This window comes from Gorilla gorilla, chromosome 4, assembly GCF_029281585.2.
Source record: "Gorilla gorilla gorilla isolate KB3781 chromosome 4, NHGRI_mGorGor1-v2.1_pri, whole genome shotgun sequence".
Lineage (NCBI taxonomy): Eukaryota > Metazoa > Chordata > Mammalia > Primates > Hominidae > Gorilla > Gorilla gorilla.
This window is the reverse complement of record NC_073228.2, coordinates 118,810,050-118,828,240: the sequence shown is the minus strand read 5'-3', so window position 1 is coordinate 118,828,240 and position 18,191 is coordinate 118,810,050.

Below are 18,191 nucleotides of genomic sequence, written 5' to 3'. Positions count from 1 at the left end.
AAAGTGAAGATAAAGGTGTACTGCCTAAAGTTAATGGAATAATAAATAAGATTTAAATAAAATATGCAAGGTAATCAACTTTTACCAATTACTAGGATAATATATCAATATAAAATATATTTTATGTGTATTATTTTTCTATATATGATCAATCTATCTGTATATAACCTTGCAAGCCTGATAAAATTTTCCCAGAAGGCCTCCAGCAGCTTCTGTTTACTTCTTATTGGCCAGAAAGGGGTGATGTGTCCTCTTATCAGTGAATCACTGGCAAGCAAAGGTCTCAATGATTGTCAACATTCATCCCTGAATTGGGGAGGAAGTAATCTTCCCCTAATCCCATAATAAATGGGTAACAACACAATCGAGTTCTAGTATAAAGGAAGAAAGGGAAAATGGATATTAAATAGGTAGTTAAGGGATACATTTAATGACACTTTAAGCTTTAGAATCAATTTCCTCAGATTTTCTATCTCATTACTCTCAACATTACTATATCATTTTATTTTATCTTATTGTCTCTCTTACAAGAAGCATATGTGTTTTGTTTCATTTGGTTTTGTTTTTCTAAATCTGGAAGTCTTTTAATTAGTATCATTGGTATAGTTACACTTATTTGGATTATTGAATGGGATTTATTTCTGTCATTTGATTTTCTTCTTTCTATTTCTTGTGGTTGATTATTTTTTTTTGCTTTACCTCCTTTTAGGCTATCTTGGTTTTTTAAAGTTTTTATTCAAAAATTTTCAAATGCATTCAAAAAAGAAAATAGTATTATAATAAACCCTTATATTATTAATGCTTTTACTGATGTACTTTATTTAATGCTTCTTTCTCTCTCTTTACCTAAGGATTTTAAAGCCATTCACGAATAGAATTATATTTCACCTTAAATAATTGTGAATATTTCAATTTTCTTTATTTTTTCCATTTCTTTCTAGTTGTTCAAATTATATTCATATTCTATTAGTTTTTAAAATGGTAATCAAAATAGTCACTGTTTTCCTGAACAAAGAAAGGATTTTAGAATACTTTAATTTCCCAACTTATACATTACTAATGTGTAGTATAATAGTACAATAATACATCTTGGTATATTATTTAAGCTAGGCTGGCAGTACTGTGATAAACAAATACTAAAATCTCAGTTGGTTAAATTAAGGCATTTTCTTGCTTACATTCCAGTCTGGTAGGAAATAAGAAGCTTTGTCCAAGCAGGAAGTAGGGACCCAACCTGCTTCCATTTTATAGCTATACCATGCATAACATGTGACTTCTGAAGTTTCTGGGGAAGGGAAGAAGGAGCTAGAGGATAGTAGGGGGTGATTTTAAGGGCTTACTTACTCTGGTGTTTCTTTATAAGGGCGCCAGCCTTATAAGATGGGGCCATAGGGGTTAGGGCCACATCCTATGACCTCATTTAGCTTTTATCAACTCCTCACAGGCCCTCTCTCCAAATATAGTTAGGAGTTCGATATATGAATTTTATGGGGACACAATTTAATCTATAGCACCACTGTTACTTAGAGAAGGAACATGACCAATGAGCTAATCAGATCCCTCTTTAGGGATTTATATATATGCTGATAGGAAATGAGGGGTCTTTATATCTGACATTAAAACATAAAATTGGATCTGCTGGAGGTCATTGATCTGCTGTGGGTAAGGTCTTACTGATAATGGGGCCCACTGGTGAAAAATAGAATGGAGAGAAAAGGGAAGAGAGATGAAGTCCTGATAATACCATTAGAAACTATGAATTAATGGAAGTTATATTTAATCTTAGTATTTCTCAGGGACATTAGCCAGTAAATTCTGTTTTTGCTTGGGATCTCTGATACTTCAAATTTTGCTTAGGATCTCTGATACTTGTAGGGCAAGATCCCAAAAGTACAGTAGTGGCAGGTAGATGTTTGTAATCTAGGCAAATGTCAGCACAGAATCAGACAATTTGTTGGCTGACACTGTGTTACATCACATGACATTCTATATCTAGTGTTGCTGAAGAAGCTTTTGACTGCTAGAATCAGAAAATCCTGACTCAAAGTGATTAATAAATAAAGAAATTTATCTTCTATTTTGCTTCAGTTGTGGGTCAAAGCAGATGGTGTCACAGTGCTTCAGTGATGCCATCAATGACCCAGGTTCTTTCTGCCTCACCATTTTGCTGGGGTTCATGTTGGCTTAATTCCAAGAGTAGTTCTGACATTACTTCAGGGTGACCTTTATTATAACTGGGGCTACCTACTTGCCTTTCCATGTCCACCTGCCTATGCTTGGACCAATAACAGTGGCCAGGGAAATAGCATTCTTTGGTTGACTTAGACTAACCTGTAGATGAGTTTGGTATGCATCAGGATACCTCACAGTTGGTCTCAGTGTTTGTTCTCTGAGCCTCGAACTGTTCCCTGAGGCACATGGTGGAAGGGGGTAGATAGTTGTGAAAAATTGAGGTTCTGTTATTAAGGAAAAGGAAGACAATGAATGTTGTGTTGGTACCAACGGTGTCTACTACATACTTTATTGTAGCAATGAAAGAAAAAAGCTGGCTCTACCCATGAAATAGATGGAGGTCCCTAATATTATGTTGCAACCAAGGATATTTTCTACATATGGTAGCATCACTCTGATAGTTTCCACGGTAACTTGAATTCAGGTGAGTCATCAAAACTTGTACTTGTCTGTAGCAGAGGAAGAACATAGCAATAAATATGTTCTTAGTTTGTTAATGAATATCTTAAGTCTCAGATCTTAATTTGGGGACCCCGAATGGGTTATACAACAACTAATGATGCCACATAAAAGGGAAGATTTAAGCCAGTATTTAACTGACTTTGGGAATGTGAGACAGCTTTGAAACTTATGGAATAAGGGGAGAGCCATTGCAAGACAATCCGGTTGAATATCCTGGAAATTAGTGGTGAAAATTTTAGCAAGTCACTTATGATTCTATAATAATTGAGTGAATAGTTTACATATTAATTGTATGAGTAGAAAAATGAACCAGAAAAAGAAGTACAGTGTCTGCTTGATACCTGAACTGCAATGTGCTTATGGTTGTGGGCATCCTTTCCCCTAAATTACAGAAAGTGTGAGATTCCTAATGAGTCTGAAGCAGCTGTTCCATCAAGCTGTTTTCCAAGTGGGCTTTCACCATTATTGTTGTCGTTAGACAGAGAGGGAAGTGATTGTAGTGTGAATGTGAAAATGAATTAATGTTGCCTGTCAGGAAACGAAACCAGTGCCAGGAGATCAGCTTATGCACAACTGAAAGATTGAAAGAGAAAACTCTGGGAAACTAAGAGAGGAGAGCTCAAATGACAATGATCCCAAATTCACACCCTCCTTGGAACATGGACATTCATGTTCCACTCCAGTGATGTAACCAACTTCGAATAAGACAGTTTTGGTTACTGTATCCAGGCAAACTTGGAAATGATGATACTAGCAGTAAGATGGTCTCATTTCCAATATGAACACCATGTAGAAATATGATTCCTTGTCCATCTGAGTCAGTCTGGCATAGGGTTCCCAAATTTAGCAAATAAAAATTCAGAATGCCTAGCTAAATTTGAATTTCAAATAATAAATAATTTTGGGGGTTAAGTATGTCCCAAATATTGCATGGGACATAGTTGTATTGAACATTATTCATTGTTTATCTGAAGTTCAAATTTAACTGAATGTCCTGCATTTGAAACCATAATTGGGGTAATTAATAATCTTAGCCCAATTCTCAGGACGTTATGACCTGGTTGCTTTTGAACTCTTTCCTGCAATGCTAGTTGTTGGACTCTTCCTACTCCTGCATGGCAGATTGTATTATATATACCATTCCATGCTGTCGTCTTACAATGTGACATCGACATTCTTTCATTGAGAATTAGGATCTGCATGCACTTTGTAACTGCCTTGAACAATAGATTATAGTGGAAGTTACATTATCCTGATGCTGGCTCCTTAAAGGCAGTACAACTTCCATCAGGCTCTCTTTCTCTTAAGACATCCCCCTTGAGAGAGCCCTGAGCTGACATGTAGTAAGTTTGGCTACCCTGAAGCCACTGGGCTGGAGGGAACACATGGAGGGACCACATTGAGAAGGTGCTTTAGGTGCCCAGCCATTCCAGCCCCCAGAAATTCAAGTTTTCTCTGTTCGGATGACCCCAGCTTTAACACTGTTTGACTGCAACCTCATAGAAGACTCAGCTGTACTGCCCAGCCAAGGCACTCCCAAAGTTCTAACACAGAGAAACGTTAATAAATGATTATTATTATTTTTTCATCCAGTATGTTTTGGGTTGATTGGTTATACAGCCACAGACAACTAATATATACTGGTTTGTGGGGAAATAAATATTACCACATTTTAGGTTAACATTTTTTAGAATGGTCTTTTAAAATAAGTAGCTTTGTCTTCAGGGATTTTTGTTTATATCGGATTTTGAAGGTTTTACCATTACTGTCTCTTCAGCTATTTTTTTAAAGTCCAAAAATTGGGTTAATTTTTTTTTTTTGAGATGAAGTCTTGCTCTGTCACTCAGGCTGGAGTGCAGTGGTATGATCTCAGCTCATTGCAACCTCTGCCTCCTGGGTTCAAGCTATTCTCCTGCCTTAGCCTCCTGAGTAGCTGGGATTAATGGCACCCACCACCAGGCCTGGCTAATTTTTGTATTTTTAGTAGAGATGGGGTTTCACCATGTTGGGCAGGCTGGTCTTGAACTCCTGACCTGAAGCAATCCTCATGCCTTGGCCTCTCAAAGCCCTGGGATTACAGGCATGAGCCACCATGCCCAACCAAAAATTTGAGTTAATATTATAGGAAAATTGATAACAACCAAAAATCTCAGCCCAAGTATTATGCAATGAAATGAGCACTAATACAGGAGACCTAGGTTGTTTTGGCTTTGACACTAAACAGCTATTGGCCTTTGAGCCAATTACTTGTTTTCTAAGACTCAGTTCCTGTATCTGTAAAAGGAGGCATTATCCTGGATAAGGGATGGTGAACATGCAGAATGCAAGCTACCATTTTCCTTAGCAGGCATCACTAATGAATTGTACCACTCTTGCCATAGAAATGACCTTAGAGTCCTTCACAAAGCAGAACTCCAAGCAGTCAGGAGCAATCAGTCACAGTTAACAATGACAAAATGCCTTTTTTTTTTTTTTTTTGCCTTCTCAGGTCTTGAACATGTCTATTGGTACTTTCAGTGTTAAAACTTAGTATCTCTATAATCTAAGTGATTTACCCATGTTCTTAAAAAAAGTTGCTAAAGTACTTGTGGAAGTAATGTTGGAAATATTTAAAGAATCATGGAACAACATTTACCCCCACTATGCACCCGTGTGTCATAGGCTACGTAGGTGTTGTGATAGAGACAACAATATAGAAGGTATTTTATCAAAGAGAGAAAAAGAATACACAACTTGAAATGAGAGTTTTTGCACCCTGATTAAAATTAGACCGATTTTGCCCAAATTGTCTGCTGAGACTTCTCAGCTGTGACCTTTGAGTACAATGTATAAAAAGAGGTAGGGCTGTGTCTCAGGAATACTGTATTCATATTTGATTCAAGTGTGTCTGAAGGATCCAGTTTGTAGGGTATTCACATACAACTCCAATTCTGAAGGACATTAGTAGTCAACTTCACTCAGCTTCCTATGTCTGGGCTTATTTGTCAAGAATATTGCAATCTTCTGTAGTGTATCTGGCAACTCTCATCTCTCACTTTTTCTTATACTTTCTTTTTATTTTAGACTTTTCTTTTCAACTGTAGTATTATCTGCTTAATACTTCACCCCAGGCTTGGAAATTTTCCTTAAAAGAGAAATTTTCCCTGCATCAAGATTTCAAATTTTTTCTTCAAACATGGTTAGCATTCTTTTTGCTACATTAGATGAGTTGTTGTTGTTGTTAGATCTCCAGAGCTATTCCTCTCGCATCCCCCACACCAACATATGGCAACCACCATTTTACCCTGCTTCTATGAGTGCAGCTATTTTAGATTTCACATATAGGTGAGATCATGCAGTGTTTGTTTTTCTGTTTCTGGCTCATTTCACTTAGCGTAATGTCCTCCAGGCTCATCCATTTTGCTGCAAATTACGGGGTTTCCTCCTTCTTTAAGAATGAATAATCTTTCATTTTCTTTGTCTATTCATCTGTACACAGAAATTTAGGTTGTTTATATCTTTGTATTATGAATAATGCTGCAATAAACATGAAAGGACAGATACCTCTTACGCATACTGATTTCAGTTCCTCTGGGGTATATATACCTAGAAGTGGGATTGCTGAATCATATGGTAGTTCTGTTTTTAGTTTTTTGAAGAAACTTTATACTGTTTTCCAAAATGACTGTACCAATTTATAATGCCATCAACAGTGTACAAGCGTTCCCTTTTCTTCTCATCCTTACCAACACTTACTGTATTTCATCTTTTAAAATAATACCCAATATAGTGTGGATGAGGTGACATCTCATTGTGGTTTTGATTCTCATTTTCCTCATGATTAGTGATGTGGAGCATTTAAAAAATTTACCTATTGGCCATTTGTATGACTTCTTTTTGATAAATGTCTATCCAGTCCTTTGCCCATTTATAAAATCAGGTTATTTAAATTCTTGCAATTGAGTTGTTTGAGTTTTTTTGTATATTTTGGATATTAACCTGTTCTCAGATACATGGTTTGCAAATATTTTCTCCCATTCTACAGATTATATCTTCATTCTGTTGATGGTTACCCTTGCTGTGCAAAAGCTTTTTGTCTGATGTAAACCCATTTGTCTATTTTTGCTTTTGTTGCCTGTGCTTTTGGTGTCATATCCATAAAGTTATTATCCAACCAATATCAAGAATCTTTCTCCTTATGTTGGATAAAGTTATTATCCAACCAATATCAACAATCTTTCCCCCTTTAACATCTGGCTTACAAGCTTTCTGTGTTTATCACCTCAAGCCTTAAAAGAGCCTATTGGATCAAAAGCGGAAGATTTTTATGGCCAAAACCTGAGGTAGACATTGCTATGGTTTGAATGTGCCTACCAAAAATCATGTGTTGGAAACTGAATCCCCAGTAAAACAGTTTTAGGAAGTAGTGATTAGGCCATGATGCTTCTGTCCTCATGAATGAATAAATGCGATAAATGCTGTTACAGTGGGAATAAGTTTGTTATAACAGGCGTGAGTTTACCCCCCATCTCTTGCTCTCTCACTTTTTCTTGCCCTTCTGCCCTCTGCCCTCTGCCCTAGAATGATGTAGCACAAGAGCCCTTGCCAGAGGTGAGTCCCTTGATGCTGGACTTCCCAGCCTCTAAAAGTGTAAGAAATAAATATATGCTCTTTATAAATTATTAGTCTCAAGTATTCTACTATAGCATCCCAAAATGCACTAAGACAGACACCATACTCTTTCCTTCATTGTTTTGCCATATGTGCCTGGAAAGGAGCCTGGGAAGTGTTATCTAGTTGAATGTATAAAAAGAAAATAGTTTTGGTGATAACATACGTATATGTGTGTGTGTGTGTTTAGATGGTCCTTGACATAAAATGATTTGTCTTACGATTTTTTGAATTTACAATGGGCTTATTGAGACATAACCCCATTGTAAGTGGAGGAGCATCTGGACTTACAATTGCATGACAGATGATTTTTTTGACTCTATGATAGATTTATCAGGATGGAACCTCATCAGAAGTTGAGGAACATCTGGGCTTTTAAGATTCGATTTAACAATTTTGACTTTATGATGAGTTTATTAGGGAAGTAAATCAGTTTTGATTTATGTTACTTTTGACTTACAATGAATTTATCAGAATGTAAGCCAATTGTAAGTTGAGTATACACACACACACAAACACACACATATACACACACGCATACACTTCTGTGAAACATCCTCAAACAGACCATGTGTTAGGTCCTAAAGAAAACCTAAACCAACATAGAAAAGGGAAAATCTCAGAAGCCACATTTACTGTGCATAACTCAATTCAAGTAAAAATTCTCACAGTTAGTTTCTACCTCCAAAAATCTTTGGAAAAACACTCATTTAAATAATTCTTCACTCATAAAATTATAAAAACAAAAATGACGAAGTACTTAAAAACGAAGAGGACTGAGCATTATATTTCAAAATCTGTGCTTTGGGATATGGCCAAAGTGGTACACAGAGAAAAGAGTCTAGACTTAGATGCACACGTTAACAAATGAGAAAAAGGGAGAGTAATTGAACTGAGTGCTCAGCATAAGAAGCTAACAAGAGAACAAAATAAATTAGAAAAACTAGAAGGAATGACAATAGAGATAAAAACAAAATAGAACACATATGGGAGCAGATGAATAACTACAACTTTAAAAAAGATGTAACAAAATGAACTATCAGGTTTATCTAGAAAATAGAGAAAAGATACAAAAACAAAAGTGTCAGGGTGGACACAATTGTAGATATGACAAATTTTAAAAAAGAAAAGGCTGAGTATAAATATTACCAGTAAATTAAAACATTAGATAAATTAAAGTATGTTTTTTGAAATATAAATGACTAAAATTAAAGAAGTAGAAAACCTCAGTAAATCTAACATCATGCAAAAAATAAAATATGCTTTATCTTTTCTAGACCCAGGAATTTTTGCAAGTAAATTTTTTCTGTACTTTAAGAGAAAGTTAACCCTCATGTTCTAGAAGAGGAAAACATGGCATGATACTCATTTCAGAATCCTAAAACTTTTCTGATATCAGAACTGGACAAGTATATCAGGCCCACAAAATAGGTGTAGGCAATCTCATTTATGAACATGGGTACAAAAATCTGAAATGAAGAATTTACAAATGTAATTTGCAATGAATTAAAAGACCAATTTATTATCGTCAACTCTGGGATTGTTACAGTAATGGAAGAGGAGGCAACTTTAAAAAAAAACCCACTAATGTAATCACTGCATTAAAGAATTAATGGAGAACTGACAATTGATTGTGTCATTTTATTATCTCACTAAATGTGGAAAGTACTTGGTAAAACTATATACCTATTATAAATAAAAATTCTAAGATTAAACAAAATTTCTTTAAGTTGATAGAGGCAGCAACATCAAGCATCATTCATGGAGTAGATGAGAATTTATGGCAGCTGCTTAAATCTGTATCTCCATATCCTCCAAATAACAGTGCAGAACAACTAGAACACACAAAATGTTACAAATATCATGCCTTCAGCATAAGTAATGGGAAAATATGCTGAAATTCAAATTACCTGCTAATAAAAAATGAAAAAGCACCAAATTCCAGTAAGTGATCACTCAGGCTTCTGGTGTAAGTGTTTGAGGCAAGTAAGAGCAGTCCAAAGAAAAGCTGAGGAAGAAAGAAGTGTAGAACTAGCAGGGGACCTGAAATTGCCCCAAAATAACCACTGGAAAGAGAAGTTTATTTGATGCATAAAAAGAATAAAAAAATTGTCCCATTAGATGAGAGCATTGACTACAGGGAAGAGTCAAAAAATACACATGATATGAAGTGGTTGTCTTTAGAAGTATAGTTCTGGGTGAAGTAGGCAAAAAGGAAGGGAAAGGCACTCTGTAGTAACTGAGTGGTAAAGGATAAGAATAGGGGAAAATTTAGAGTCCTTCAAGACAAAAGAGAAGAACAAAAGTTAGGCTAAAATTCCTCTTTCAATACCAAGTAAAAGAATGGAGGTATGTCAAAGGGACACAGCAGCCAACTTGAAAGAATTACCAATGGCCAAGTTGGAATATTTTGAGCAACAAAATAAATAATGTAATATTGAATTATAAGCCAAAGTGAAAAATAAATATAGATGAGTCCATTCTCATCTGTTATAAATGAATGACTAAATAAATACATAACTGGGGTAGAAGAGACAACTTTTCCATACAGGAGAATTCCAAATAATGTAAGTTGACGTTCCCCTCTCCAGGAGGTAGAGCTTAGTCCCTCTTCTCTTTTTTTTTTCCTCCTTTTTGAGACAGAGTCTCCCTCTGTCTCCTGAGTTCAAGTGATTCTCCTACCTCAGCCTCCCGAGTAGCTGGGATTACAGGTGTCTGCCACCATGCCCAGCTAATGTTTGTATTTTTAGTAGAGACAGGGTTTCACAAAGTTGGCCAGGCTGGGTCTCAAACTCCTGACCTCAGGTGATTCACCTGCCTCGGTCTCCCAAATTGCTGGGATTACAGGTGTGAGCCACCACACCCAGCCCCTCACTCTCCTCTTTTAACTGTGAGCCAGATTGTAAGACTTGTTTCCAAAGGATATATATGAAAAAGGAAATTAACATTTTCCAGTGGAAAAATCTGACAAACACTATCTTAATCAAATAATCAAGGCTAACATGATCATGATGTCATGTGGGTATTCTGTACCCCCGATGTGATGTAATTAGAAGGACACTTTACCTCTGTGGTGTTCTTGCCAAATTGTCTCAGTTCTTTTCAAGCTCGATATGGTCCAGTCTCACAGTGCATGAGAAAAACATCACACAAACTCATATTGAGAGACTTTCTACATGATACCTTACCAGTACTGCACAAAACTGTTAGGTCATGAAAAGTTAGAGAATACTGAGAAACTGTCATAGACCAAGAGTGAAATGACAACTAAATGCCATGTGATATATTGGATTGGATGTTGGAACGGAAATTCAAATGAAGTCCAGAGTTTGGTTAATACTGATATACGAATGGCAGTTTCTTAGTTTTAACACTAAAGGAAGCTGAGACTGGCTAGGTGATATATAGGAGCTCTCTGCAACTTTTCTATCAACATACAATTTTTCAAAAATTAAGAGAATGGATAAACAGAAACACTAAAATTCATCAACTAAAGAAACAAGAAATTGCTTACTAGTAGAAGATTGTGACATTGAATTAGAAATCTAGAAACCTACCTCAAACTCACAAAATGAATAGAAAATAACTGAATAAATATGTTTTTTTCTTAAATTTTGTTTTTGACACATAATAATTGTACATATTTATGGGGTACTGTGTGACATTTTGATACATGTATGCATTGTGTAAAAAATACAATCAATATTTAGGGTAACTATTGCCTCATGCATTTGTCGTTTATTTGTGGTGAGAACATTCAAAATCCTTTCTGCTAGCTGTTTTGAAATATGCAATACAATATTATTAACCATAGTTACTCTGCTATGCTATAATACTCAAACTTATTTCTCCCATCTAACTGTGACATTGTACCCATTGACCAATCTCTCCCTATCTATCCCTTCTCCCTCCCCTCCCTGGCTTCTATTAATCACCATTCTACTCTCTACTTCTATGAAATCACCTTCTTTAGATTCCACATATGGGTGATGCATATTTGACTTTCTGTGCCTGGCTTATTTCACTTAAAATGTCCTCCAGGTTCATCCATGTTGCTGTAAATGACAGGATTTTATTTTTATTTTTTTTGTGTGTGTGTGTGGCTGAATAGTATTCTATTGTGTATATATACCACATTTCATTTAACCATTCATCAGTTGATGGACATTTAGGTTGATTCCACATTTTGGCTATTGTGAAGAATGCCCCAATAAACATGGGAATGCAGATATCTTGTTGACATATTGATTTCATTTCCTTTGGATATATACCCAGTGATGGGATTACTGGATAATATGGTAGTTCCATTTTTAATTATTTGAGGAAACTTCATGCTGTTTTCCATAATGGCTGTACTAATTTACACGGCCACCAGCAGGGTGTAAGTCTTCCTTTTTCTCCACATCTTTGCCAACACTTATCTTTTGATTTTTGATAGTAGCCACTATGACTGGAATGAGGTGATATCTAATTGTGTTTTGTATTTGCATTTCCCTGACGATTAGTGATGTTGAGCATGTTTTCATATATCTGTTGACTATTTGTATATCTTCTTTTGAGGAATGTCTATTCAGGTTTTTTGATCATTTTAAATCAGATTTTTGTGTTGTTGTTGCTGTTGAGTTGAGTTCCTAATATAGTCTGGATATTAACCCTTTGTCAGATGCAGTTTGCAAATATTTTCTCCCATTATGCAGTTTGTCTTTTCACTCTGTTGATTTTTTTTTTTGCTGCGCAGAATAAGCTTTTAAGTTTGATGTATTCCCATTTGTCTATTTTTGCTTTTGTTTCCTGTGTGAATAAATCTATGTAAAGTTACTGAATTAGAAAATGAGAGTCAATCTACCTTAGTTGATAAAAATTCATTTATTCAAACAAAAGAACAACAAACAAAGCAACTAAGAAGCATAAGAAACTGTAATGCAATACTCCAAACTGATGCAATATACTCAAACAAGCATTTGGGTATGAAAACTTATCTTGAATAAAAAATGCAAATATTAAAAACAGAAATAGACAAAACCACAGAAAGATATGAAAAGAGACTTGATTAAACTCCGGAAAGAAATAGAAGAAAAAAGACCATATCACATCACAAATAGAGACTAAATTACAAGTTGCCCGGGGGAGAATAGGCTCAAAAGGAAATTTTGAAAGAAGCATTGAAGAAACATAGAAAACAACCCAGAGAATAAATACAGGATATGGATAGAAGTAAAAAAAAGTCAGAAAGGAAGTGGTTGAAATGGAAGACAAAGAAGAAACAATAAAAGCTTAATTAAAACATTTGTAGGAGGAGAAACAGAGCAACAGAATAGAACTAACTTTTAAATCTATAATTCAAGATAACTTTCAGAAATAAAATCCAGATCCATATATTAAGACATCACTGAACATCTGGAAATTAACCAAGAAAAATGAACCTTAAGACATATCTGAGAAAGATGATTAGACGTCTAATATAAAAAAATCCTCAAGGATTCAGGTGTAAAGATCAAATACAAAAACAAAGAATTCAACCTGACATTAGATTCCTCAAAAACAACAACAAAAAATTTTCAACAGACTCCAAAAAAGTTTGAACTAAAAATTCATTTCAGCCCAGCTATCCTTCAAGTAACTAGGGGTCCCAATATATAACTTTTTTTTTTTTTTTTTTTTGAGACTGAGTCTCACTCTGTACCCAGGCTGGAGAGCAGTGGCACAATCTTGGCGCTGCAACTTCTGCCTCCCGGGTTCAAGCAATTCTCCTGCCTCAGCCTCCTGAGTATTTGGGACTGCTGGCGCCCACCATCACGCCCAGCTAATTTTTGTACTTTTAGTAGAAACGGGGTTTCACCATGTTGGCCAGGATGGTCTCGCTCTCTTGACCTCGTGATCCGCCCGCCTCAGCCTCCCAAAGTGCTGGAATTACAGGCATGAAACACTGCGCCCGGCCCATAACTTCAAACAGAGAGAAATGTAGAGAATTCCTATTATCTCCATTACTACTTAACATCGTATTGGAAGTATTGGCCAATACACTTAGACAAGCAAGATCAACTAGAGAATAAAACTTTGCAAAAAATAAAATTATTTCAATTTGCTAATTACATGATAGCATACCTGAAGCACTCTAGAAAATTAATGATAAAATTAACACAAACAATGAAAAGGCAGCGAAGTTGTAGGCTATAAAATTTACATACAAAACCAACAGCCTACATATCTACAAAAAATAATGAGTTAGAGGATATGAAGGTAGAAAAAAACCAACATATTATAGTGGCAAAGAAGACTAAATATCTAGAAATAAACTTAGCAAGAAATGTGCAAATCTTATTTGAGGAAACTTTAACATACTCATGGAAGGCTCGAAAGGATCCTTGAGCATCTGGAAAGACATGCCTTATTTTTGATGGGATGACTCTCTAAATTCATTCATGAAATTTCTTTTTTTTTTTTCCTTTTTCTTTTTTTTATTTTTTGTGAGACTGAGTTTCGCCTTTATCGCCCAGGCTGGAGTGCAATGGCGCGATCTCGGCTCTCTGCAACCTCTGCCTCCCGGGTTCAAGCAATTCTCCTGCCTCAGTCTCCCGAGTAGCTGGGATTACAGGCACCTGACACCACGCCCGGCTAATTTTTGTATTTTTAGTGTAGACGGGGTTTCACCATATTGGCCAGGATGGTCTCAATCTCTTGACCTTGTGATCTACCCGCCTCGGCCTCCCAAAGTGCTAGGATCTCAGGCGTGAGCCACCGCGCCTGGCCCATTCATGAAATTTCTACAGAAACACCAGTAAGTTTTCCTACGAGGCTTGGCAGGTTGATTCTAAAGATCGATTGGAAAGACAAACATGCAAGAATATCTAGGAAAGTGGCAAAAGAAAACCAAACAAACCCAAAAAGCCCCACAACCAAACATGAAGGGAACTAATGTTTTATCTAACATTAAAACATAAAGCCTCTGCAATAAAATGGTGTACATAAGTACACTGGTACATAAGTAAACAAGCAAGCTAGTCATGTAAATTAACAAGTTCAGGAAAAGCATCAAGTACATCTGGAAATTGTATGCATGATAAAGGTGACATCTGAAATTACTAGGTAAAAGATGTACTTTTAAATAAATAGTGTTGAAAAAAAACCTGTTCACTGATTTGGAAAAAGATAAAATTATGTCATTTTCTCACACCACACACAAGATTGAACTCCAAATGTATGTAGGTTTTAAACATAAAAATGAAGCCAACCAAGAAGTAGAAGAAAAATGGGTGAATTTTTCTATTACCTGAGTAAAAGAAAAGGTTTTCTAACTATGGTTCAAAATCCAGAGGCTATAAAAGATTGATAAATTTTACTATATAAAAATTTATCTATCAAAAGGAACCATAAGGCAAAAGGCAAATGACAAACTAGCAGAAAAATATTTCCACATATATTGTAGGTAAAGAGTAATATCTCTATTAGATATAGGACTCTAAGTTATTGAGAGCATAAAATAGGAAGACCTGACAGGAAAATGAGATGACAGGAACAGACAAAAAGAAAAAAAGACATTAAAATCACCTTTTGATATAAAAAGACTCTTCAACCTCACTCATAATTACAGAAATGCAAGATAAAACCACGTGTGATACCATTTCTCACCTATCATATTGATACAAATTAAAAACAATATTACTACAAATTATTTTGGTGAGGTTGTGGGGAAAACAGCCACTTTCATACATTAATGGTGGAAATTAAAACTAGTAAATTACTTTTGGATGGAATTTAGCAATAGGTAGCAAAGTTACATAGGCATTTACCTTTTAAAAATTCTCTTTTAAAAATAAATTTTATTTTATATGTTTAGGTATACAACATGATGTTATAGGATACATACAGATAGCAAAAAGTTACTATAGTGAAGCACATTAATATATTTATTGTTGGTGCACTTGATTTCTCAAGTCACCCGCTTGGCCCTCTTCCAAGTTGTACTTTCCTTCTTTTCTTTCCTTTCCTTACTGTTCTAAAGCTTTTTAATAGACTTTCACTCCTGCACTGAAATATATATATATAGTCTCACATAGTTACCCATTTTTTTTGTGGCAAGAGCAGCTAAAATCTACTCATTTTGCATGAATTCAAAATACAGAACAATTTTATTACCTGTAGTCTTTATATCATACATTATATTTTTAGGCTTGCTCATCCTACATATTAACCACTGTTTTTTCAGATGGGGTCTCACTTTGTCACCCAGGCTGGCATAGCTCACTAAAGCCATGCCCAATTTTTTCCCTAGAGAAGAAATCTTGCTTTATTGCCCAGTCTGGTCTCAAACTTCTGGGTTCAAGTGATCCTCCCACTTCAACCTCCTGAGTAGCTGGGATTACAGCTATGCCTGGCAATGCATATTATCTACTTTGTGTCTTCTGACCTACATCTCCCCACCGTCCCCTGACAACCACTGTTTTGTTCTCTATCTCTGTATATTTGAAAACATTTTTTTTTTAGATTTCATGTTTAAGTGAAATTATGTAATATTTTTCATTCTGTGTCTGGATTATTTCATTTAGCATAATGTCTTCCAGGCTCATCTATGTTGTGGCAAATGGCAAGATCTCATTTTTTTTTTTAGGACTGAATAATATTTTAGTGCATGTATACATATACCATGGATTATCCACTTATCCATTGACAGACACTTGGGTTGTTTCACAACTTGTCTACTGTGAATAATGATGGACAGTATCTTTATGAGGTGGTGATTTCATTTCCTTTGGGTATATGCTCAGAAGAGGGATTGCTGGGTCATATGCTAGTTCTATGTTTAATTTCTCTAGAAACCTATATATTGTTTTCTATAATGGCTGTACCAATCTACATTTCCACCAACAGTGTACAAGAGTTTTCTTTTCTCCACACCTTTGTCAATATTTGTTACTTTTTAACTTTTAGATAATACTCATCCTAATGGGTATGAGATGGTACCCATAATGGTTTTGATTTCCATCTTCCTGATAATTAATGATGTTGAGCACCTTTTCATTGTATCTGTTGACCATTTTGATGTCTTCTTTGAAGAAAAGTCTGTTCAGGTCTTTTGCCCATTTTTAATCATGTTATTTGTTTTTATACCATTGAGTTGTATGAAATATTTATAAATTTTGGATATTAACCCCTTATCAGATACATGGTTTGCAAATACTTTTTCCCAATCTGTAGGCTGCCATTTTATTTTGTTGATTGCTTCTTTTGTGATGCAGAAGCTTTTTAGTTTAGTGTGGTCCCATACTTATTTTTACTTTTGTGGCTTGAGCTTTCGGTATGATATCTAAAAAGTTATTGCCAAGACCGATGTCCAAAAGCATTCTCCTTATGTTCTCTTCTAGAAGTTTTCTAGTTTCTGATCTTATATTTAGGTCTTACCCATTTTTTAGTTGATTTCTGGGTATGGTATAAGAGAAGAGTCCAATTTCATTCTTTGGCATTTGGAAATCAAGTTTTATCAGCATTATTTATTGAAGAGACTATCTTTTCCCCATTGGATCCTCTAGATGACCTTGTCAAAAATTAGTTGACCATATATGTGTGGATTTATTTCTGGGTTCTCTATTTTATTCCACCTGTCTTATGTGTCTGTGTTTATGCCAGTGTCATACTTTTTTGATTACTGTATCTTTGTAATATAATTCAAAATCAGGAAGTGTGATGCCTCCAACTTTGTTTTTCTTTCTCAGAATTATTTTTGAATTTTGATAGGGATTGCATTGAATCTGTATATTGCTTTGGGTAGTTTGAACATTTTAACAAGATTAATTCTTTGGCTTCGTGAATACAGGATATATTTCCATTTATTTGTCTCTTCAATTTTTTTTCCATAAAGATTTCTATGTACAGATCTTTTACCTCCTTGATTAAATTTATTTCTAAGTTTTTTTGTGTTTTTTGATACTATCATAAAAGTGATTGTTTTCTTCTTCAAGTAGGTTATTTGTGTATAAAAATGCTACTGATGTTTGTACATTGATTTTATACACTACTATTTAATAAATTCACTTAATAGTTCTAACAAATTTTTTGTGGAATCTTTTATTTTTCTTTATGTATAGGATCATGTCATCTGCAAATAGAGATATACTCCTACTTTTGTGACTCAGATGCCTTTTATTTCCTTTTCTTATGTGATTGCTCCTGCTGGTACTTCCAGTACTATGTCAAATAGAAGTGGTGAGAGTGGGCATTCTTGCCTGGCATGAGATTTAAGTGGAGAAGCTTTCAGTTTTTCCTCATTGATTATGATGTTCATCATGGGTTTTTCACAAATGTCCTTTATTATGGTGAGGAAGTTTCTTTCTATTCCTAAACTGTTGAGAATTTTTAATCAAGAAGGGATGTGGGACTTTATAGAATGCTTTTTTCTTTAATGTAAGTAAGATGATCATGTGGTTTTTATCTTTCATTTTGTTAATGTGATGTATCATATTGATTGATTTGCATACATTAAACCAGACTTGCATGCCAGGGATAAATCCAATGTGGTCATGATGTATAATCTTTTTGATGTGTTATTGGATTCTATTTGCGAGTATTTTACTGAGGATTTTTTGCATCAGTGTTCATCAAAGAGTTTGGCCTATAGTTTTCTTTTCTTGTGATGTGTTTGGTTCAGCTATCAAGGTAATGTTGATTTCATAAAATGTGTTTAAAAATATTCACTCTAGCTCTATTTTTTGGAAGAGTTTAAGAACTTGTATTAATTCTTTGAGTGTTTGATAGAATTTAGCCATGAAACCAAGTGGTCCTGGGCTTTTTTTGTTTTGAAAGGTTTTTGATCACTTCTTTAGTCTCTTTTATTTGTTATTGAACTGTTCAGA